This window comes from Calonectris borealis, chromosome 1, assembly GCF_964195595.1.
Source record: "Calonectris borealis chromosome 1, bCalBor7.hap1.2, whole genome shotgun sequence".
NCBI lineage: Eukaryota > Metazoa > Chordata > Aves > Procellariiformes > Procellariidae > Calonectris > Calonectris borealis.
This window is the reverse complement of record NC_134312.1, coordinates 29,721,215-29,747,600: the sequence shown is the minus strand read 5'-3', so window position 1 is coordinate 29,747,600 and position 26,386 is coordinate 29,721,215.

Here is a 26,386-nt window from a genome sequence, read left to right as displayed (position 1 = left end):
GTGAAATTCCACACTTGCATGAGAAGGAAAAATATTAATGCTAAAGTTTAGAATGTAGTTAGCTTGTAATCAGTAAGAGTTATAATAGCTGTGATTGATATCAGGCGTAGGATTGCTGTAATGTTAAACACCTCAGAAACTGTTCAATAAAAAAAGATCTCCCAGTTGAAACCAGTGGAGGTATGTTTTGGATGCTAGTCTATGTAAGTCATAAAAAATTGTATTATCCTTTCTTTTTACTTTGTACAATAATAAAGTATACCCAGAGAAAGTAAATCCGTGATTTTAACATCTTTTGACAAGCACATTAGACTGTAGAAAGAGCATCCAAGTTGGGGCTCGGGGCATATGGTGCTACCTTCTGCTAGCATAGCTCCAGAACAAGGCACTGTATTCACGAAGGGGTCATGTTCAGACTCTCAGGTTCCTTCCTGTGGTCTGGGGGAAAAACCACAGTTCCTCTTCATATGGAAAAATCAGAACATAAACTGCAAACCTCACTTCCCTGTGATACCTTCATTGTGCAGAGGACACAGAGATGCTCTGAAATGTTTTGCTGTCAATGAGGTTTTCTGTCAAGGCATTCAAGAAAGGCTTCAGAGAAGTTAAGCTCAACAAAAATTGTGTTGGTTAATAATCCACAAGCTAAACAATGCTGTAGCACCGTAAATCCTCAAATTAGTCTATGTAAATATTTTTAGCTATTTTTTTATTCTGAAAAGAGATGTAATGCTGTTTTAAAAGAATAGAGGTTTATATCATGATGTGAAATAGTTGGGGCGTTTCAAACTTAAGTACGTTCAGAATATTATGTAAATGCTTGTTTCTTGAATAAGTAGCAACTCCCACAGACTTCCTTTACACATCTTCCTAGATTGTCTTATTTTATTTAGATTTAAAGACTGGTATTTATAATAGATAATCCAAGTGTTGTGTGTCTTGGGAATTCAACATACGGATGGGGATATGGAAGGCATTAGTTATACGAGATTTGTTGGCCAGCTTTTAATTCAAATTGTCATTTTTAACACACGGCGGTGCAGATGGTAAAGTTTTGACTGTCCGTCAGAGCTCCAATACCTTAGGGACAGCTGTTGCTGATAAATCTTATTTACATGCTTTAGGTCAAGAGTAGTCAAACCTGTTACAGCACCTGCTTCTACATATGCAAATCTGTTGTTTTGTCGTTTCATTAAACAGGGAAAGGTAGTGGTCTCTCGTGGCTGTAAGTAAGCCTGAAACATAGCCCGTATGAAGTGAAATCTAGCAAAAAGACAACTGCGGTTTCTGCAGTATAGCCATGGGATGCTGCTTCTGTTTGGGGGCTTTGTTTCTGGAAGACTGCCTGTAATTTGGAAGGAGGGTAGAAACACAAGTGTATGTTTGGAGGCGAGAAGAAAAGGGAAGGTGTTTGCTGTCATTGACTGTAGGGTAGTTGTGAAGTTTGACATGCCCAGCAGCTAGCGGGTGCCATGTGGGGCTCCCCTACACTGCATACCTCCGTTTTCATCATCTGGTAAGCCTGCAGCATGATTTCCGGGCACTGGAGCATACAACATGTCTACTTCAGTTTGGAGCTGATTGATCCACGGTACGGAACATGCTTGTGGGATCTTCCCTTGCTATAGAACAACATAAATGATTGAAATGCTTTCTTAAGAAAGAAAAGTATAATTTGTTTATGTACTTTGGTGCCTAGCAAAAAAATTCCTGTCAAACAGCAGCATGCTGCAAGAGTTGATGGTTTACTGCACAAGGTTACGCGTGGGTTGTGGAAACTTCTAAGCTGTTTATATTTGTTTAATCTATCAGATATATATAGAGTTTAAATCATGAGGAGGAAACTTCTTCATTTATTGCACTTTGCAAGTAGGGTTGTGGCATGTAATAGAAATGGCACTTAAGGATTGTTGTTTTGAGCAAACTGACAGAAGATTTTATCCTGCTCTGCCATAGATTGCTGTGGGGGAAAAAGGGAAATAGTAAAATTGATGAACAAATGTTGCATGCTGTCATTTTAGATTATGTTGTTTCACCATGAAGTTGTTGCTAATTTTTTAAAGATACTGTAAAATTCCGCTGTTGCGGAAGGTACCATAGTAGCTCTGTCAACTGTGTTAATTATTTCATTCCAAGGCTAGTTTGTCAACAGTATCTTAATCAAGCCACCAGCAAAAATGCTTTTTGAACATTTTGTGGAGAAAAAAGAAGATCGCCCTGACCTTTCGACCTTGTCAGCTGAGTTTTCCCATTCTGACACTAGGCATTATTTTTGCAAAGGTTGGAAGTTTAACTCTTCAAGGAACCAGATATCATTTTTATTGGGATATTAATTCTGGTAGGTGCTAATCTCATCAAGATTTGCAGACATTTTCGTTCATAGGCCATTCTGATTTGTAGCTTTTTCTTTTCACAGCAGTATTAAATACCAAACCTTCTCTGATATGGAAGTTCATTAGAGATATGTCTTTGATGGCAGCCCTTTCAGGGCTTCAGTTTCAAATACCTTGATGTAAAGCTTAAGAAGCCATTGTGTTGTAAGCCCTCCTTGATGTGTCTTATTTAGATCTGCATAGTAAATCAAGGAAAGTAAATAACAAGGCAGCAGATGGAAGCATGGAGATAAGGCCAGTGAACAATTGTATTTGTATTTTGTTATGATGTTGACAGGAGCTAAAATTCACTAATCTAGTTCAACTGATCTGCATTTCAAAGAAATCTCATTTAGCAGCAACTTGAAGGTTTGGAGGATAAAGTTCTTTTATTGCAGCTTTTATTGCATTCTTTGCTAATTTATCTGGTCAAGATTTAGCCTTGCTTACTTAAAGCAGCAAGCATGTTACAAGGAGTCTTAAATACTACGAAAGCATTAATGTCTAGACTATGAACTGAAGGTAATTACATATCCAGCAGTGAATAGGCTACGTTTAGGAAATACTGTTGTCCAAATGGAATTGCAAGAGAAATGCAGATAAGGTATTTTTTCCCTGTTTTCTCTAAGTGGTTGGTTTTTTTTTTAATATTTTTTTTTTTATTGTGGGGAAAACGAATACATAAGCAAATCTAAAATGATTAAATATAAAAACTAGAATTTCTTGAACTGTTAATTCAGTCATACCATATTTGCGGCTCTGTTTGGAAACTGATAGCTCATATTAAGGTTTTATTTAATGATTATTCTCCTGTATCTGTTAAACAAAACTATGAAAAGGTGGACAATAGTTTAGTAGAGTGATGGACCACAATTGTTTTTATGTGCACTCTAAATGATGTAGGCAATGTATATGTAAGTTTTGTACTTTGTATTAGCCAAAGTATAGCCATGTAATCTGGAAAAAATGTGATAAATATATTTTACAAATCAAATATGATTAAAATGAAGAGTGATATAAAGTAGAATTTAGGGCCTCCTTTTGGAATTTTAAAAAAGTTATTTAATCTTAAGGCCAAAAACCAGCCTTTTACTTTGATTTACTTTGATTTTCACTTTATAATATAAATACTACAGTGGGCTATTTAGAGAATCAGTCACAAGCGTGTGCATACCTGTGTACAAATACAACAATAATACGGCAAGGCGTGCTAAACTTGTGTACATCCACTCTAATCATGGGGCCCAGTTCTCTAAGACATGTAAATCAAAACCAGCAGCTGCTGCATTTTAATGCTACAGTCCTTGCTGCCCTTCTGCAGCCTGACCTTGTCCCTGGGTTGCTGTTATAGAGCCCACACCTGTGCCCTGAGGACTGCGCTTCCATCTCATTTGTAGTGCGGGTCTTAGTACTACTTCTTTGTAGACTGGAGAGGAGTGGGGGGGGAGCAGCTGGGGATGACGGCACTTGGTAGGCTGCAGCTGTATCTGGTAGCTTTTGGCTACTGGAGTCTATGGGCTAATTAGATCATGGGCTGGTAAATGCTTCTTTAGTAGTAGTGCTGGCTTAAGCATCTTTTGGTTCCTTCTCCTCATTGCTATACCTCTAAAGATGCTCATACAGTTGTTTGTGGGTCTGCAAGGTGGACTCTATAAGGTTAAAAATAGCTCTTACTTTGCCAGGTTACTTTTAATCTAGACTAGTTCCCCAGCACGGCTGACCATGTAGCTCCGTGCACAGTTGCCTCGGCACAGCTCAGTGGCACTGCTGGGAAGGGGGAGGTGGTGCTGTAGCTGCCTCCACCACTGGAAGAAGTGTGCATCAGACTATGCCCCAGGACGCACAGGGTGAGCTTTCTCGTTAGTGCAAGCCAAACCACATCACAACTGTGTGGTTCCACCTTTATCCTAAAGCCACATCATCCCACTCCTCTCTTGCCCCGGCAGGGATGTCCCAGTTTTGGTCAAAAGTTGATCCCTTGTTTTGCAGGACTGTTTTCAAATAGTTGAACTCCCTAATCTGTCTCACCTTGCAATTGCACAAATGTCCAAGTCAGCACAAGGAAGGAGTGGGAGTCTGCAGCTGGAGCTAAAGATGAAGGTGAGGGAAATTAGGACTGCTTCAGCCCCAGTTTAGAGTGGCTTAAGTCATTGTACGGCTGCATCCTCTCTGGAAACCTTGCTTTTATGTCCCAGAACCACTGTATGCTCTGCAGGTGTAAAATGAAGTAGGCAATACAAATAGCAGTTATTCAAAAAGACGACCACTTTGTGAAATAAATATATACCAGCCAAGATAATGATGACAATAAAATAAATCAAACTCCCCTAGAAAACTCCACAGTGTATCTGATTACCTCCCAATCTGCCAAAGTTCAGAAGAGAAATTTTGGATTAGAAGATGTCCCAAGGATGTCGTCCTGCTTATAGCACCCAGAAGCAAACAGGTAGGTCCACAAGAGCAAGTCCTTTCAGGCACAGTGGTGTTCACATTTTTAGATTAGGTCTCTATTCTTTTGCATAACAATTTAAATCATCCCCTCAAACAAAAAATATGCTCCTACTGTCTGGCCTGCCCCGGCCTCAAGGGTTTATCGATCCTAGTCTGTTTTTCAGACCTCATGCCCTTGTACCTTTGGCTTCAGCATCGCTGACCCTTGCTCCATCCAGTCTAAGCCCTTCCCATGTCCCGGCTGCCTAAGGCGACAAGGAAGCATCCCGGCTGTCACTGAATGCTCGCCTCTTGTGCTCCTGTCCCTGCTGGTTCCACACGCATGTTGTGTTCCTCACAGGGCTGTGGGAAGGGAGAGCATTTTCAGCAAAAGAGAGAGTGGGAGGTGAAAGAAAGAGGAAAAAGAGAAAGGGAGGAAAAAAAAAATTGAATGAAGTTTTATGGAGTTTCTCACATCTCTCCCTCTACAGAAACCTTTTGCACATGCCCCAGTCTAGGAGTGGCGTAGCACTGAAGCGGTACTGTATGTTAGTGAGTGATCTTCTCTCAGGTAATTAGGAACAAAACCATTTAGAAATGAGGTGCATTAAAAAATAAAACTTGAATTCCACCTATCGTCTTGTCAGTGTTGGTGCCGATTGCAGAGCCCTGAGTGACTGAATTATGTGTGATGCTGCATGTCTGGAATCACATCGAACCCCTCAGCGTTCGTCCCTTCAGATCCCGCTGTGTGTCCCTGTGTCGAGTGGCAGCCTGACATTGAAAAGAGAAGGGCAGGTAGAGCTGGAAGGAATGTTGGAGAAAGTAGGTGGCACCCTTCCCACTGGGGATTGCTAGAGAAAAATATTCTCAGCCATAGTTGCCACAAGAGCTACTACGCAAGATTACCACTGTCTATTTAACCTCCTTAAGCTTGGGTGTTAGTTTAATAACAGTTTACAAACTATTCCATCCGATTGTCCCAAATCCAGCATTATATCTTTGTTGGCAGATTGCCTGATACAGCTAGTTAGCCTCTGTCTTCTATCATCTATCTTGTATATAGCATTTACTTTGGGATGGTAGACAGCTAGCCATGCAAGGAATTATTTAGACACGGGTCTTACCTTGATTTTCATGCCAGTCCATCCTCTTACAGTTCAGTTTAAGGTCGTACTTCTGGTCAATATATTTTTAAATAAAAATTAAATAAATCTGCAAGAGAAACATGAGTAATATTTCTCTAGCTCCTAATGTTGATCGAAGTCCAGAAGATGAAGAGTTCAGTATGTAACTGATGAGGGGACTAGATTTTAAAATATTTCAAATTTTAGTGGGTGTTTTCAGGTCCTGTAGGAGATTTATAGAAACGTATAGGGAAGATTATCGGTTATCTTAATGGCACCGATGCATGGGCTCTAGAAGTAGAAAGACCATTTTACATGTAGATAGATAATTTGTTCTGTCTTTCTCTTTTTATTATGTGAAAGAAGGGAAGTAGTGCCAACTCTGACGTTTTCTGAAGTATTATGTTTTGATCACAGCATAATAATCTTCCTCAAATTGCAGACACACTAAACAGCTTCATTCTGTTTAATAGCACAACATTTAGGGAAGTTTCCAGTATAACACCTTCACTTCTTTTATTATTTACGTCGTGATCTCTTGTTTACTCATTATGTTGTTTCCAGATGAGGACCGTGATACCAGAAATCAGCTGGAAGGAACCTTTGCACAGATACATTTGTGTCTTTTGTTGCTGTATTTTAATACGTCTGTCTTAACGGAGGTTCCAGTGTTTGCTAGCAAAGCAGTGATTGTTTTTGTGAGTTTATCTTTTTGTGAGATAAGATTTCTTGGTAACAGCTTTTAGATAAACACCATACTAAAGACACGTGATTGTAATACTACATTAGGCTGACTATACAATTACATACCAGAGTAAATATAATTCAATCTTAAACCAAAACTCTAATCCAGTCCTTGATTGTTTATATGCTATGATTCAGCCCAAACCTTGCACTAGTCTTTTACTTAGTTTCACCCAATAGACTATAGCTATTGAAAGTAAAATTAATAGGATGCTTATGAACAAAAGTAGAATTTTATAGCATATTTAGTCAGGGATCTGAGCTATTGGATTTTTTGTAAATAAGGTATATAATCGCAAAACAATTGAGAAACTTGCTTGTATAGTCCTCAAATACTTTAACACATTTTTCTGTAACATAATCTAAAAATACATGGCAGTCATGGGATAAAGTATTTTATTAATGCTTATTTGGGATGGCTTTGTAATGCAGCTGTGGCTTTATGAATTGCCAAAAAGTCCCATAACAGTAATGCTAATAAGATCACATTACTTTGTGTCTTAGGTAACTTAAGGAAGTGGTGTGAGCTTGTACACAAGCATAGTTTTAATATCCCAAATTAATATATGTGTACTCTGGAATACATTTGTGTCTTTAATCCTATAGATTACTCATACCACTGTGCTGTTTCAAAAATCAAAAACATAAACTAAGAATTCTTCATGTAAAAATTTCTTCATTTATCTTTGATATAAGTGGCTTTCCACCAGGGGTATAATTGAATTAGGGAATACATGGAATAAATTTTTAAAGCAAGCATGAATGCTCGTTTAACCTTCAGATGGCATTATATAACAAGTGGTTGAAAGGAAAGCATTCTTAGTTTACACGCTTTTTTGGGTAACTGTTGATTCCCAGCGCTTGCAACTGAGGTTAACTGCATATCAACTTTTCCTCCTTCGTGCACTTGTGTGAGAGAACCAAGATCATATTCACGGGAAGATTTTGTAAAGTTTTTAATTGTAACTTGAAGCCACGTATGGGAAGAGTTAGAATCACAGCTTTTATTTGGCAACCAGTAGGTAGCTTGTCTTCTAATACCTGTTGTCATGGTTTTTGTTTCCCAGTGTTGAAGTAGTGGTCATGATAGTTCTGAGTTGTTGTTATTACTACTGCCAATTTGTTCTTAAAGGGTTTATCCTGCAATGGTATTTTACCTGCTGTAGTATACCTGCAGTCCACTTCTCTGAATTTTGCAATTTTGTGAGAAGCTTGTCTTTGCTCATATATCAATTCTAAGACATTCCGTTCTTGTTTGCTACAGCTTGCTTTTATTTATAGTTAGTATCACAGCGACGAGCAGGATATCAAACAGAACTTGGATTCCTTTTGAGCTGGATGGGTTATATTCCTACCCTTAAGATTTTACATTCTAAGCAGAGAAGTTGGACAAATGGTAGAAGGGAGAAGTGGCCTAAAATGTTGCTATAGGCCAGTAGTATATGGGTCTTTGATCATTAGCATGCTGTACAGTGAATTTTCTTTCATCCTCCGTGTAGCCATTTGAGCTGCAGAAGCAAACAGAACAGCAAACATCGTAGCAGCCTCTTCTTTTGCAGAGTGTAGCAGTGATGAGGGGGAATAGAGAGAACAGTAAGCATACTTTGATCCGATATATCAAGCTGACCAAAAAAACTATCAGTAATTCAGATTCCTCACTAGGAATTTGTAGGGTCTAAAAAGAATGTTAATAAATAGGTCTGTGCATAGATGTAGTGGAAAGTTTCTGATTTTTGGGTGAAACGTTAGGGTATTAATTCATGCATTTTGCAAAAGGGACTTTGGTTGCATACTGATGTCTGAACAAAGTTATTTTTGTGCTGTTATGTTTTTTTGTGCTAGTACAGGCTGCTTCTTCGTATAATGTGCCAATGCATAAGTCTCCATATAGGGATACTCAGTTCACAGACACAAAGATCTTTATCTAGCAAGACAGCAGAAAGGACTGGTTACAGTCCTTCGGTACAGCTGGTAGGTATGGATAGAATTAATTAACATAGTTTTTGCTCAAAAGTGACATGCCAGTCCATGACAGCAAAAAGTCTTTGTTCATGATGATAGTCATTCACTTTCTGTTGGTTCAGAAGGCTTCCCTGAAGGAATTTTAATTGATCTGCACTTACCAAAATAAATCAGAAACACTGCTGTATCCTAGAGATTAAAGCAAAAGAGAAGATATTGGAATACAGAGTGTATGATTTTTAAGGTTTTATTTGAGATGATACTTGGGACATGGAGATGCTGACCTGCATTTATATAAGTGTTGAACTGAGTGGGAACACTTGGATGAAGTTACAGACTCAAACACATAAGACCAGCAAACAGCTTGAGAAGCAGAACCTTGCTTTGTAGCCCTCTGGCCTGGCTGCTTTGGGGCTGTGGACCAGGGAGAGGAAGGCTACTGCTGCTTTACAGTAAGACTTTGCTACCTCATTTGATTCCCGCCCCCCCATGGTGGTGCTATTTTGGAAAAGTCAATCAAATTTATTAAGCATGTAGTAAAGTACAGAGAACCCCGGGAATTCACTTTGTAGTTCAAAAGGATCTAGCCTGTGCTTCAAAAGCAAGTAAGACTAGACTCCGTGTGTACCTAATGCAGTAGTTCTGGTTCTTGTGTGGTGAAAATATCAGTGTAAGATGGATATAAGAATTTGTTGAATTAACAGTAGCATAAATGAGTATACAAGGAGATAGGTCCGGTCATCCTGGTTCAGAGCAATGGTTCACCCTAGGCCATCTTCTGTCTCCATTGAAGACTGTCTTCCAAGGGTACCTCCACGCTCCCTTTTGACTCATGAAAACTCCTTGCATCAACAGCATCCTTGGGAAGAAGTCCACAGTTCTGCTACCCATTTTGTGGAGAAGAAACTCCTGCTTTTTCTTTTGAACTTTGAGTTTTACTAGGCAGTTCCTGAGTTCAAGGGGTAGGGAACAGATGATGTCTGTGCAACCTCTCCATCTTCAGGCTTTTAGTCTTCCATCATGCCCTCCCTTAAGTTGTCTCTTTTCCAATCTGGATAGTTGTGGCGTACTGAATTGTTCCTCATATGGAAATCATGCTAAGCCTTTGATCATGTACTTTTTCTACTCTGAACCTTTGCTAATTAGTTCTGTTGTGTTGTGTTCTGTGCTGGACGCCAAAGCGCAGCACGCTTTTCAAGATGGAGATTAATACAATGATGTGTTATGCTTTGTTCTTTATTCCTTTCCCAATAATTTTTAACGTTCAATTTATGGTTTTGACTCTGATGGAGTGGTGAGTTTTAAGTTTTCATGGAGCTATCCACCATAAACCCCAGGTCTTACTTTCTGAGCAGTAACATGTAGTGCAATAGAGAGCTGTTTAGTTTAGCAGAAGATTCAGATTAAAAAATTTATCAATAATGGATAGCCAAGACCGATTCCAGTGAACCTGTGTTCAGCAAATTGTGATTGCCTGCTTGAACTCTGCCAAAAGTATTCAAAATTTCTTGGTGGTGCAAAATAGATGATCGATAGTAGGAAATTATCTTTTAATTTGTACACTTGTGCTTTTTAAAGTAATATAATCTTGCTATTATGAATCTCAGGAGTGGAGTAGGTGACTACTTTACGAGTAGTGACTACTTTACATGTTTCATACAAAGAAAGAAAGATGCAAAATACGTGGGGTTTCTTCCAAGGTATGCAGTACATGTGTGTAAGAATGGGCTTGTAAATGTACTGAAGTGTGTTTTAAAGAGGTGATTGTAATACCTTGCTATAAAACACAATATGGATGCTTGCACTTAGTGTGTTCCTTTCCCTTCTTACTCTCAGATAATTACCAGTGAAAGTTAAGGACCTTTTGTCCTTATCTGCCGTAGAGGTGACAGACCTGGAAGGAGGACCAGTTTGAGCAAAAAGGAAGAGACCTTCCCTTCTGACAGCACAGCAAGGTGACTAAGTGACTCTGAAGAAATGTAAGTGATTTATAACTGAACTGTGGCTGTGGCTTTTTCTACTGTGGATTTATATGCTCTTTGGGAGGAATACAGTACCACGTCACTGAAACATATTGCTTATAGATGTAAAATATGGTTTAGGAAAAAATTTGTGGAGCGTACAGAAAATACATACTCCTCCTATGTTTGTGTGATGGTAAGCTATGCTACAATTTTTTTTTTTCCCAGATGGCAATTTTTAATGGAAACAAAGTGCTGTAAGAGTCACGAACCTGTTGTTCTACCATTTTCTACCCATCTAGATCTGAGTTAATTTAGATAGGTAGAAACTAAGCAGCTAAATCTCAGTTAGTCATCCTAGATTCTGCTTACCCTCAGGAGAGAAGCAGGCATCTCCAGAGGCTGATCCAGCTCATCCTAAAAGTAATGTCTAGGGAATTCAATATTACTCCTTGAGTAGCTTGTGTCTTCTCTGTTGACGGCTTAGCTTTAGCCTAAAAGTGTTCAATGAACACTTTAACCTGGCATGTCTGCGTAAAACGCAGTGCCAGCTTCTTTTCCCCTCCCCATATTGTTATTCTCCCTCAGCATGTATAGCTCTTCATAAATTTGGAGAATGGATCTGGCTGAAAATAAGCAATTATTTGTACAGTTTTGTTTTCAGCTGGGTTTATCCCAGCCTTCTCCCCTATGGCTGTCCAAGGGCTATGACTGGTACAAAGGGTGATGGGGGTGGGAATTAGCAGCCGAAAGTGTGGGGGAGTGCATGATAGCTTCTTTTGGCAGCTGTGCTGGTTTCTGCAGCTTAAATTGCTTGGCGAGCTATAGTCTCAGACCTTGTAGATATTTTTAGTGCTCTGCCATTTATAAAAGTGGAAAAACTTGAGTGAGGTACCCTTACTTATTTTCTAATGGGGAACTACTGTTTTGTTGCGCATTTCATACTGTGGTAGTGCAGGGTCTTTTATATCCTTTGTAAAGTAAAATTCAGATCTCCAAAACCAGGAAATGGTCACAAATGGCTAGCAAGTAAGCAGGTGTCTTATAGTAATCTATAATGTAGGCATGGTACTGTATAATTCATATATACATACATAATTTCTGAATCTTAAAAATGCTAGCCTGATTTTGTATAGCACCAAGCATGATGTGTGGGTTGGGTGATATCGTATGATTAGCGGTTGCACTAATTTAGGCACAAGATCCTTGCCTCTCCTGAACAGTAAAATACTGAATAACATTTCATTCTCACATTAAATACCTGATGGGAGGGTGTAAAGAAGACAGAGCCAGAGTTTCCTCATTGGCGCCCAGTGACAGGATGAGAGGCAACGGGTACAAATTGAATTCAGAAAATTCCATTTAAACATAGTATAAAAAACTTCGTTACCTTGAGTATGGTCAAACACTGGAGCAGATTGCCCAAAGAAGCTGTGGAGTCTCCATCCATGGAGATACTCAAAACCCAGTGGGTCATGGTGACAAGCAGCTTGCTGCATCTGACCCTGCCTGAGCAGGGGTTTAGACTAGACGATCTCCTGAGGTCCCTTTCAACCTCAGCTATTCTATGATTCTGGGAATATATATAGGTAAGCAAAATCAGACAAGATTCTGCTATTTTATTTTGTGATATTTAAAATTTATTTTTTTTTCCCTATTTTGATGTATTTAGCTATTCAGTTTAGGTTTTTACTTAAGTTTTGGCTAAGGATGAGGGATGGCAGAAGTTGAGAGCTTTCTAAAATGTGTTAAATTATATTTAAAGACTTCTGAATATAAGTACGAAAATCACATTAAAGTCTGTGAAAATATTTTTTAGCTATGAATTAGCACCATAATTCACATGATGTGGACAGTCACATGATGGGGATTTTGGATGTTTAAAATGAGTGTCTTTTTCACTTGATCCATGGAAAGGAAGATACATTTTTAGTATCATTTTGTTTTTGGAAAAAAAAGACAAATCTAAGGACAGAGCCTTGGAGGAGACATCCATTAATCCACAGTAGAAATAGCTGTCTTCCTGAAGTCTTGTCAGAGGTCAATGAGAGCTGTAAAGGGACCTAACAATTTCATTATAAGCTCTGTTTTCAGGTACTTGCAAATGGCCATTCTGGGACAGTCTGTAATTCAAGTGGATGCCAATGGAAACACGTAAAAACTGGACAAATGTACAGTGATGTACTTCACAATAGAGTCTTCCATCTTCTAAGAATGTGTGATTTAGGGGCTTCCTTGTGTTTTGAAATACTTAGGGAAAAGGAACTCTCTCTTTAAATGTCAGTTTTCTTGAATTTCAACTTTGATTAGTTTGGCAGACATTTTCTGTCCACAGTTTTGCTATAGGCTGAATGTCTCTGCAAAAGCTTCCGTGAGATGGGTGTATCATTTCTGAAAATGGAAAAAAAAATGTTCTAAAAAAAGGTCTAGGAACTCTCTGCTTTACTTTTGAGCAAGGACTTGAAATCTGAGAGAGAAGCTTTAATGGGTTATAAGATGTGCCTTTTGCCATGCCTCTGAACGTCTATGCTTATTGCACTGAATTATAAGCTTTTGAAAATTGCTGCTTACTCATAATCAGAAGAGACATACTACTTTGTCAGCGTATTCTCAAAATATTCTCTATATTCTTAAGCTCCTAGAAATGATTGAGTCTGTCCTGGCTTGGAGATCAAACACTGTATGACATTTCAAATGTACAGATCCCCTGCTATTTTCACAAAAGGGTCTTGTTTTTTGAATTTTTCTGGGACAGTGTATTTTGATTTTTATGCTTGTTGAGAATTCTGTTTTTCTGCATCTTACGCTTACTTTTCTCATGTACTCTTTGGGAAGGATGTCAAGAGTGGGATTAATTTGCCCTAACGTTAGCCATCTAAAAACGTAGGTGGTGTAAATCTGAGCTGGTCACAATAGACTTTAGTCAGTGAAGAGAGATGGAGGCTTCCAGGGGAGGATTCTCGTAGCCTCTTCTTGTGTCTGTCTTAAGATGAGATGATGCCTGTTTCTTGTCACTGACAATGAAAAAAGCCTAAGGTGACCGGCACAAATTTAGACATCTAACTTTTCTATTAAATGTTAAGGCAGATAAATTCCATCTCATGTGACATAATGCAAGAATTAAGAGGCAGGAATGTTACCGCTGACATTGACAAAAATGTCCTGCTTTCACATGAGTAAACAAACTTCTTATTGAAATTATTTATTTCTTTGTGGTTATGGTGATACGTACGAGCTTATTAAAAGGACATCTTCCATATTGCTTAGACATTTTATGTAACCATTAAAAAATGCTCTTCAAATGCCATTTTAACATTAACTATGATTTTTTGATAACTATGATTTTTTGATAACTATGATTTTGATTTTTTTCTTTTTATATTTTGTTTCTGGGTTGAGAAGTGCAAATGTTTTAACTCTATGTTGTTACTGAATTTCTAGTAAGTAGTAAAAGGGTTGTATCATGACTTTCTAACATTGTTGCTTTAGTATAGCTTGCAATAAAAGACTGAAAAAATGTGGTGCTAATATAACAGATGAAAATGCGCTTTTAGCTAATTTTTAAAGCAAGCAATTAGGTGATTTTCCAATTTGAAAAAGATTGCTCTACTATCAACTAATATTGATAATGTGTTATATTAAATGAGATATTGTGATGAAATGCTGTTTTCCATTTGTATTGAAGTATTGTAGATTTCTTTAGTAATTTAAACTGCTGTCTATATTTCAGTAATAGCAACTACATTGCCTAACATAGGATGATAACATATCACCTTCCTCAGTTCCAGTGTTCATGAACTGGAGTTGTATGTGGGGAGCACTTTCTTGCAGTGGAATAGTTGAATGGGTCTACAAGGCATTGAAAGGAATGTAATTTGTTCCCATTTACTTTTTAGTTAAAGTATAGGCATATGACAAAGAAATTGTAGTGTAACTTATTATTAGATGTCTTTTTGTGGCTAATTGCCATGTATTTGAATGATCACCTTGGATGGCTAGACTTACCTGAATTATTTCATGTGTGTTTTTAACATCACTGTTATGAAACTATGGACAACAGTAGAATATGCTTCGAAGATGGTCTCAATATTATACTTATCCTGTTGTAGGAGGAATGTACATAATTGCTTATTGTAAGCAGTATCTCTGTATTTCTACTTACGGCTGATTGATTAACCTCATTGGGGTGTATCACATTTTTCTTCCAGTTTTAATCTTGTTTTGAATATTACTTTTTGTATCTGGGATGTTTCTTTCATTTTGTTTCCATCTTTTAATTGTTATTTAAAATGGGGTACATTTAGTTAAGTATTGCATACTAGCGGAGTGCATATATAATAGTGTAAAACTACAGAGAATACCTGACTCCTGGAATGTACATTCAACCTGAGGAAGGGATTTTGGTTTTTTATATGGAATACTTGAAACTGGCCTAAAGGAAGTGCTCAGATAAGGGAAGCAATCTCATGTTAATAATTTTTAGGTATTTTTTATCTATATACAAAATTATGTAATAATATGAAATATTAGATTTTATATTATAATTAGATATTTATTATATGTTTATATTATAAAATAAAATTTTTATATATATATATATATAAAAATAAAAAATATAGTATTTCCACAAAATAACATTCACCAGTGTTTGTATCTCAGTATCAGTAAGCCATGTGCTGTAAACATTAGCAAAGTATTTCCCTTAGGAACACTGTCATGTCAGTACTTGCTGACCAAGATTCTCACTGGTAAATACGCAGAACTTCACTGAAGCTGACAAGCTGGCTTTTTATATAGTTGATACAAGTTTTATAGGCTTGATTTTTTTCAGATTGTCTGGCTTTATTTGAGTTGGATTTGTAATATTCCTGTCCTTCTGGTACTTTAAGAATGTTTAGTTTTGAATGGCATTTTATGCGTTATCACAAAAATCCACCAAAAAGACCCTAGTTCTGAGAAAATGAAAAGGGCAGTTCAGCCAAGGTGCCACTAAACAGAGGATGTTTGAGTAGTGAAGAACTGTGCGTATTTGTATTGAACTATAAATTTTATTTCATGATTGACATTTGGTCCTGACCCTGTTAGAGGGTTCAAAGTGAGGACGTCCTACAGGCTGAGAGTATCTGGGTCCATTGAATGAATCTGGGAATATCTGGGTCCAGTTAATGAGGTAAAAAAAACTCGTTAATGACTGCAACAAAATGAACAAAGCAAATGTTGTCCACAGCACAGCCATCTAAATCAACAGTTGTTTTTTTAATAATAGAAAATTCCACATGGGGTGGATCCCATTCCACATACGTAGTGAATAAAATTCCCATCACATTGTCGGTCTGCCTCAAAATTTAAAGGCAACCTCAAGTTTCAAATAGGGAAAAAGGGAAAGATGCTTTGCTTGTTGCAGGCATTTTTAGAAAGTATAAATATGTATTGATAGTTTTTCTAAAACTACCTATGTGCTATGCATCTTGTCTCAAGTCACAAAGTAGGCAAGAGAGGAAGGAAAACTTTTTACCAGTGTGTCTTCATTTCTTCAGCATATATAAGCTATCTCGTCTCCAGTGGATTTTGGGTGGTTAGATTCCTGAATTACTTGGAGTTGTTGGTTGAGAGCATAGATTAATTGGTCCTTGTGCCCATTCTGACTGTCAATTTTCTTCATTTTCTACTTTGTGAGAGATGGAGTTGTATTAGTTTGATTTGAGGTATCTTTGCTGTGATACAAGGAAGTGAAAGATGGGAGACAGACAAAATAAGGATGCCAACTAAGCAGACTTTTGCTGAAATGACGATTTATAGACTGGTGTCCTCCTGCATGCTGTTGTAGTTCCCTGGCATTGAGCCGTTCAGGAATTGGAAATGGTACGAAACATGCATTTGTAATGGAACACAATATTCTTCATATTCATTCATATAAGATCAGCAAATGTTTTTATAGGATTACTGTCTGTTGGTAAACAGCTGCAGTGTTATGCTTCAGAGGTAGAAGCATTTGAATGGTAATGAAGGGATTCTTGTACACAGTTAACAAAGCATGGTGAGATCCTTTGGGGCATAAGTCATGACATTAATAATAATAATAATAATAATAATAATAATAACAACAACAACAACAACAACAACAACAATAATAATAATAATACAGTGCATTTCATCTGAGGATTTCAAAGAACTTTATAGAAAACATTAATGACTACGTACAGACAGACAGTAACTCCCGCATAAGCATCCCAACCCCCAAATCATCCGAAATTGTCCAGCTGCTTGCCGTGATGGTTGTCTTGGGCTGCTGGGTCTCTTTGGATTCCACCATTGAGTTATGTTCATCCCCTGAGCCATGTGGGGATCGTGCCCAGACCTTGACTGTGCTCCATGATGAAGATGATGTTTTTAACTGTTTCGCATGAAGAGAGTTAACTTCAGATACCTGGAATGAATACTCTCATCACTTGCTGTTTGTGCAGTTTGAAGCACTGTGTAATATTACAGAAGATAACACTATGCAAACATAGTGCAGTTGGAACTTGGCCATTTAGAGTAACAATTTCATGAGTTCTGATATGCTGATATATGTACATGTCAGAAAACCACCATATTTATATGTGTTAAAACCATCAATACGAGATACATTAAACGCAAACAGCTTTTCAAGGGCAAGACAGTAGTTGCACAAACACTGTAGTTGCAAAGTATAAGAGCAGAAACCATCTGTTGTGTAGTGTATTTTGATGAAAACATCCATGATGGAAACAAAAGCTAATTAAACAGTTTTATTCCACAACGCAATTTAGGGCTTTTTAAATAATCTTATTTAGAAAATTGGTTTGGAGAGACAACTATAAAAGACACTCTTCTTTTTGCCCCATCAGCATTGCTGCCTGTTTAAGGCCTTCTTTTCTACGTCATTGCTAAGGACCATTCACTCGCCTCTTGTCCCTTTTGTTGAAGGAGATATTGGTAGTATCTTAAAAGTATTCTTTAATGTTTTTGCTATTCTAGACCTCATATTTTGCGGTAGTGAAATACAAAATTGCTTCTCTCCTTTATCTGTAGCAATAAATGAAAACATGTAGGTTCTCAACTGACACAATTTTGGCTAAAATCATATTTTTAAATAGAAACCAAGTACGGGTTATGCTAATAGAACCTCATTTGTAATTTAAACTGCAGCTGTTAACATTCAATAATGGAGCCATACATCAAGGAGTTTTCTGCAAAAACAGAAAAATACTAATTCTTCATCCTCAGATCTGCAAATCCAGACTGATGGGATTTCAGCTCTTCATCTTTTAGTGACAGGCAGCAGCATCAGTGGAATAAAACTAAAATGTGATCCCCTTTCTCTCCACCTCCTTCCACTAATTTTACTCTGACAGAGAAAGAATCACAGTTTTAGCTGGTATCTTTGCTCAGGGGAAAAAATGGTCTGTCATCAGGTCTTTTAGGGAGAAAGAGCTCTTCAGTGGAGCAGTTAAATGGTATTTTGATTCTCAGGGTGCATCTTATACCTGTATTTTTGCAAGATATGATAAATGATTTCTGAAACATTTATTGAGAGCAGAATCGAGGTCATCAGCCTTCCCCCAAGAGGTCATTATCTCTCAGTTCTTGTTTCTGATGAAAATGTTGAACATGGGGGAGATGGGCTCCAGATGAGCTATCTGAAACTGTGCAGTCTCACGTGAGCAATCCCCAGCCATATGTTAGTAATAGATGTACTTCTGTTTTTTCAACTGCAAAAATCAGTGACTCTGATCAAATTTTTCTAGATGAATTTTAATTGATTTTACAATAATTTAGTGCACGCATGTTGAAGTTTATCATTCTAAATCCCCCAACATGCATACATTACTGTAAAGTCCTCCAAAACTCGTGATGAAATAGAAGCCTTTGGGTATTTTGAAGTTGAGACCTCCTGTGTCTTTGGAGAAATTTGGTTTGAAGCCCTACAGCTAAATTCCAAAGCTCTTCATTGTCTGCAAGTGGGTTGCTCCTATACCGGAGTTGGTTTATGAAGCTGAGTCCCTACATAAGGCTGGAAATACTCAGTTGTCTGAAGAGATAAAAGACCTGAATCTGCCACAGCAAAAGAAGTCTTTACAAACTGCCATACAAAATAAAAAAACATGATCTATACCTAGAACAGAAAATGTTATCATCTTAGTATTAATAGGCTTAGGTAGCATCTCCGTTAGTGTTTTAGTTCAAACCAGAACTGCACTTCAGAAGTACCAGGATAAACTGGGTTACCTTTGAACCTTCCTGGTCATGAAGCTAAACAAGGGCACATGCTCCAAAAATGGACCAAAAGTATGTAGTAGTACAAAAAAAAGTGTCCTGAAGCGATATCGCATGGGTGTAAAGTGCTTGGCTCCAGCTGTTCTGCTGTGCAAGCCATTCTTGTTGGGCTCCATTGTTTCCTAATGTAGACGTTTTCTTAGTTAGATAAGACCACAGGGATCCTTGTCGTAAAAAAGTCTGTAAAAAAACCCCTTTTCTTACCTGTGAGTAATGGAATATTTCCACTTTTTGCTCAGATAGTGGATTAGAGTCTGTAACTGTAGAGGTCTCTTCCAGAATTAAAACATTTTCAAATATTCACATGTACTTACATGACCGGTGGGCTGTTCTTATTTTGTATGTTTAAAACTCCACTGAAGCAGGAGTTGTTTTTATCTAGTCTATTTCCATTAAAACTGCCATTTGAAGGGTGATGTTTTGAATTTTTGATCTCATCTTCTCTATTCACATTTCTAAGGTAAACTTTAAACAGATACCTTAAAGAGCAGAACTAAATGGCCTGTGGAGGGCTGTGCTTTTCAACTCCCTTTTCTGTGGTTATATGATAAATGAAGCAATAGCAAACTTACTGCTTGTTTATCAATAGTTAGGAAAAAAATGGAAGCTAATACCAAAAGCCAAAAATTGAGTCTCTTTTCATCATAATCTTCTATCATCTTCTGTATTGTAGTAAATTGGAGTGGTGGGGTGTGTGTATACACACACACACACACACACACACACACGTATATTATGCTGAATTTAGTATAGCACATAATAAAGACTATTGCTGATAGCAGCTATATTGATGAGGTAGTTCATTGGACAGGGCATCGGTTATAGTACATACTACTCTCCTCCTTGCTTGTAAGATGAAGCATTTAGTCTGTTTTTCTACATAGAGTCTCCCTAGTTTGTGCCCAGGTTTCTTATCTTGTTGTGCACATTTCTAGTGTTTTTCTATCCTAATCAGTGTTTGTAAATGAAATGGCTATATGCTGGTATCTGTAGTTCTTCATTGGACACTTAACCATAATTTATGAGCTCTTATTTATCAAAGTCTTTGCTTTTGGTCTATTAGCCAATATTTCGTTTCCATGACGCTAGGTATGGCACTGAGTTAGTGACTTACCTGGTCCTGTGCTCTTCAAATTGAGTCAGTAGATAGTTACTTCGGTAGCATGCTGTGAAACAGTAAGATGATAGTTCTGAAGTGCCAAAAGTAAAAACTCAAATACTATGTTTAGGAATTACTCAGAAGCCAACATTTGTATCCAGCGTAGCTTGCTGTTTCATAATTTGAAATGCTACACATTTTTTTGTTATTTTTAAATAGTGATACTGACTCTTATAGCTGAGAAGTTTGTACCTGTTTTGGGCTCATAGGTGAAACTGAGTATCATGGCATGTAAGGAAACAGGCAGTTTGTAAATATATATAAAAGAGTCCATGGAAAAGGAGAAAAAGAAGAGTAGCAATTTAGGGAAAACAGAGACTAAGTGAATGACAGGAAGGATTACTTATGAATTCCCCATTAACTCTCAGTGGTATTAGACCAGCCACTATAAGGTGAGGTAGTCAAATATTTGAACATCAACTGATTTAATTGGTAAGAGTGTAAAGGTACAAAGAAAACGGGAAAATTGATAAAATGGACTCTATAATGTTTTGCACAATGTTGTAATTGCTCACCAGGCTCACTGTAAACACAGACTCTTCAAAACTCTTAAGCCATTGCCATATAGCTGTAGGAGCACTCCCAAACATTCAAGATGTTGAAACATCAACATAATGGTGTTTTTTTCAATGTTGAGCTGTATATTTCAAGTATTTTATTCATTGATGGATACAGCACTTCTATTGACCTGGCTTATGATTCATGTAAACATAATTTTTTAAAAATTGCAGATGCCTGTGTTCATTGACTTCGCTTGTCATGCAGAAGTGTGGCAAATGTGAGTTTTTAAGTGTGCTCTGAACACTTAGAAACACTGACAGCTTTACCTACATTTACATCCTAAGAACGAGCAACATGACTCTCACCTACCATTTACTACCTGTCATGTGAATTTCAAAATTTAAAAACCCCAAATATTTGTAACTTTTCTCAACTGTTCAAGAACATCTGTGGCACTAATGTTTCACTTAATGCTCCACTCACTTTGGAAGTAAAAATAAGATCTCCTTTGGAGCAGAACGTGGACAATTTCCTTCCTAGGCTATCGGAAACACTAAAAGCCTGAACCAGGAAATTCTGGAAGGAGAAGGACCTTTACCTCTGAAGTGTGTGTGTCAGCTGCTTTACTCTGAAGGGTTTTTCTGCTCTGTCCAGACCTATCTGAAAGGTTTATGGAGGAAGGAAACAGAGTGACTAAATTTCACCACACAGTTGTTAAAAAGATAAATCAGGCTAGAAAATGAAGGGGGGCGACACCATCCTGAAGAATTAAAGTCCTGAAGTAGTGTGTAGTTGTGTACATGTTAGCTGAACACTTCTTAAATGTGGCTTGTATACTGGCTCTATTTTTAATACTTACTGTTGAGTTCTCACCCAGAGATCATGTTTGCTGCTGTTGTTGCAGATGTCAAATTTTGTGATTTCTTGATTGCTACCATAAGTTGAAGCTGAAATACTATGAACTTGGCTTGATTCATTGTCAGGCTTGCTTAAAGGTATGACCAAGGTGCTGTGAAGGCTTTGATGACTATCTTGCGTTTCTGTTACTTGTTGTTCTGTGAAGCTGAATGCTGTCCAGGTTTAGCACCAAGGCAATCCTTTCCATTACTTGCGTTGTCTTTCCTGGTGTGGCAGGGTGCTTAGGTCTTTTCTGTGTATATGTCTTCCATCAAATGAAAGTATTGTGTCAAGGGAAGCATGTGAATAGTACTTAAATAGCTACCTGATTTGTGGACAAAAGCAGGCAGAATTGTGCCTGAAGAAACAAAAATATTTCTAAAAATTAGACCCTGAATGTTGGTTTAAAGGTTGTGTCCTTTGGAAGGATTTGAAGCAGTTTAGGTGCTTATGTTGCTCTAGGGACTTTGAGTACTATGAGGTTTTAAGGAAGGCTAAGTATTCCAGGAAGTTTAAGAGCTTATGGCATCGTAAATATTTAAGATGATTTAAAAGGTTATGTCCTCTTTAGTATTTGAGTTGGATTAAGTGCTTATATTGCCTTAAGGACTTTCTCCTTTTTTTTCCCTAAAAGGAACCTGGGAAATTAAATGCAAAAACCCTATAGATGCAAAGTTTGGACTGCATTTGAGAAATGCAAAATTCTAGGTTTAAATAGCAGCATTAACTTGACCATGCTCCATATGCATCAAAGGTAGACAGAACAATGGAGAGTGTCTCAGAAATAGCTGGATATGAAATCCAGAAGCGGTATTTTTTAATACTTTGACAGCCAGTGCATTGGGAAATGGTTCTTTTCCTATTCTGCATGTTCTGTACGATCTGAAAAAGATCAAATAGATGATCAGGTTAGAATCAGATTGTGGAAATGCAGGGAAACAATTTCATCTTAGAAGATCAAGACCATCTTTAACTCAATATGCAAGAAAATAGGAAGCCATTTAGTTTCATGTTGTAGTTTTACTGATATTTTACCTCAAATAATAAGGAAAAACGAATATTACATATCTAGGTCTCAATAGCTTATCTCTTCTAAATTAAATCGATTTATGTATTTATTCTTGCCTTCTGAGATCCCTTGCCTAAATTCTTCATTGAAGTATATTTATATAACATATTTTTCTGAAGTTTCTATACTTCCGTAATTGTAGGTATATTCCTAAAAAGTATATTTTCTATTTGTTATTTTATTAACCAAACATACACACTTCTCAGTGCATAAAAAGCTAATTTACACCATTCATTCAACGTATTCTGTGCTGCCTCAAATAAACAGGTGTCGTGGTTTAACCTGGCAGGCAGCCAAATACCACGCAGCCGCTCACTCACTCCCCCCGCCCCCCCAGTGGGACGGGGAGAGAATCGGAAGGGTAAGAGTGAGAAAAACTCGTGGGTTGAGATGAAGACAGTTTAATAGAACAGAAAAGGGAGAATAATGATAATAAATAATGATAGAATATACAAAATGAGTGATGCACAATGCAGTTGCTCACCACCCGCGCTGACCGATAACCAAGTAGCGATCGGCACTTCCTGGATCACGCCTACCGTTCATATACTGAGCATGACATCACATGGTATGGAATACCCCATTGGCCAGCTGGGCTGGCTGTCCTGATTATGTTCCCTCCCATCTTGTGTACCTAGCTCAGTCAGTAGGTACGGGAGCTGTCCTTGGATTAGGCGGGCACTTAGCAACAACTGAAAACATCAGTGTGTTATCAACATTCTCCTCATACTAAATCCAAAACACAGCACTAGGAAGAAATTTAACCCTATCCCTGCTGAAACTAGGACAACAGGCATCAGTCCATCAGTCCAAACTAACATTTTTCTCATGGGCCTCTAATACAGCATTGATGTTGCTCAGTAAATATAGCACAGTTATGGTAGCCATATCTATACTGCTGTTGCAGGCTGCTCTTGCACAGTAGTCATGACAGCCATCTGGGCAGTGCCCTGTGGGCCCACGGGGAAGACGTTAAGTTATCTCTGGGATGGTCCTATGGCATGGATACTGCGTTCTGGCAGGGAAAACGTCAGCAGAGCGGCCCTGCTCTTCCGTGGTGACATATGTGCCAAAATGTCTGTGCAACACGAGGTGCATGAGTTGGCATGCCTCTTGATAGCAGCTCCTTGCTGATCATGCTGCCTAGACAAAAAATCAGCTTGCCAAGTTGAGGTAGAAGAGTGGCATCTACAGGAACAGGAGTTGAGGGTGAGGATAACCTGAAGCCTTCGTGACTGGGCCTGTATTCAGCTATGTAGGTGGGAAGAATGAGGTGTCTTCCACATGGCCACATGCCCCCAGAAAGTTCACAGCAAGCTGAAATATGCCGTCAGTTATGTCATTAGTATTCTAATACTGACGGTAGTGCTGACTCACTCCGTCCCAGCAGTTATCACCAAGAATCACCAACAGTTGGTAGTACAATGCGTTCAAAGGGTGAGATGGTCAGAACTGAGTATCTGACATCTTCTAGGCTATGTCTGTGGCCCTCTCTTATGTATCACTTAATGTACAGTTGAGAAAAATCTGGTGGAGAAAGACAGAAGAAAATGGGATATACTTCAAAACATAGGTCTTAAGTGCAGTGCAGTGCACTGATTGAGCTATTGTTGCTATATGTTGATGCCATACAATCAAATGATTATGTGTTTTGAACTGGGTTTGGTGTAATCCTGAGTTCAGCTGCTTCAGAACTGACTCATGGTTCTTAATAACTCTTCAAAATTATTAAAATATATTTTTATGTGTGTACATCTTTAATTAAATGTAATTTCCTATTACTTTTGGTAAACCCCATGGAGGAAGGACCCCCAATGTTTTCCTGTCTTCCTCTCTCTCAAACGTAGCATCATCTGAGAATTTAAAAATTTTAAAAACAGTTTCTATACAGATGACCATTTCACTGTCCAAGTTATGAAAGGAAACACCCAGTGCACCAGACCAGGATGAGCCCCATTCATAATACCCTTCTTTTGTTAATAGTCTCTACATCAGATTTTTGAACACATTTTGTATTTGCCTTAAAAAAGTTTAATTTAGTCTTTGTTTCCTTGGCTTCTTGATATGAGTCATCCACTTCTTTTTATATGTCATCCACTGCTTCTTTCCCATTCACAAACTATTTTTCTATTAAAGGAGAAATTTAATTGGCTTGCCAGATTTTGCTCATGACAAAACTATATTGGCAGGTATTTATTTTCTTGTTGTAAAAAAGAAAAAAAATATTGTTGGTCTTGTTTTTCTCAAGAATATTTCAGGAACTGAAACTAATTGGACAAGTCTGTCATTCCTTACTTCCTCTTTTTTCACCTTTTTAAGACAGGCACTGGATTTTTCCCTTCTCATTGTTCTGGAACTTTATCCATTCTCTAAAAGTTCTGAAAAATCGCTAATGGCTGTGGAAGAATTTCAATTAATTCTCTTAGAGTCCCTTGCACTGCAGTTAACTGTCCTACCTATTGAGGCAACGCAGCTGTTTGTGGGAATAAAGGGTAGAAACCTTAGTCACTATATTGATTTGAGATAAAAATAAATTTCAAAAATAAATTTTTTCTTAAACTCTCATAATTTCACTGATTTGGTTTTAAGTAGCTATAAATGACAGGTTAGCAAAATTTCAGTGTAGTCAGGCATTGGAGGCATTGGAGTTTGGCATTCTTCAGCTGGCTTCGCGGCACAAGCCAAGATCATGTTCTTACCTATCCTAAGTATGAGCTTGATTAGGCTCAGCTGATCTGACAGCATCTAACTTATTGAAGTGTCTCTTCATCTGTTTTCCCTGTTCTACTCTTAATTTTTTTATCCCTTTTGTCACTGGTTTTAACTATCAGATTGTACTTGTCTTTTATATCAAAGACTAAGCAAAATACATGTCTTTGTATCTTCTGCGAATAGCCTGATCAACTTTCTTGAATTTTCCTATTACTATTAAGGAATGTAAAAAATGCTTTCTTGCTACTAATTCAATTTTTTGGAAGTTACATTTCGCTTTCTGTTTTTGCCCTTCTGACTTTGTCCCTGTATTGTCATGCATACTTGTGTTCATGGATCTGTGCTCTCCTTAAGTTGCAGGTCCTTGAGTTTGTGATTCAGCCTTTCTCAGCACTGACTTAGTTTGCTCTTATGCCTTAAATGTTATTCCTTTGCGGAACTGTCAGCTTTCTTGAAGTCTTTCTTCTTCCCTTTGAGTTACCTTTCACAGGATCTTGGCCACCAATTCGTTTATCCAAGTCCTCTTCTGTAATCTCCATTGACTTTATTGTCCTAGTCTCCCTTCTCCCTCCCTTCCTTAGAAATGGGAATTCTCTTGTGTTATGGTTACTTTCAACCAACCTGCCCTCAATTTTCTCATTTCCAGTGAGTTCTCAAGGGTTGAAGTAAGATCTAAAACGTTTTTTGCTTTGTTTTCCTCAGTTTCTGTGCTGAAAAGTGGTTGCCCACACATTTCTAGATAGCTTGTGTCCTGCTGTCTCCTTTCCTAAAAAGATGACTGAGTAGTTAAAGTTCCTTGTTATTGCCAAGTTTTGCTACTTGCTTGTACACTGCTTGGTCACAAAAAAAAATCTCATTCATATGATCTTTTTTCCTGAGGAGAGGAAACACAGTTGCTATGCGGCAAATAAAGAGGTGTGCTGGATGTACAGGCAGCCAAATGTCAGCAAAGATGTGAATTTATCTTCTTATACTGCACTGGTAAACAGACTGAATTTCAGCTTATGGTTCTTGTGGCCACATCTGAAAAAAACCCCCACCTTTTGGAAAACTAGAGATGGTGCCAGAAACAATTATGAAAGTGATTTGAGAGCTTGAAAATTGCCTTGCAGTGAAATATTTAAGGAGATCCGTCTGTTTACCTTATCAAAAAG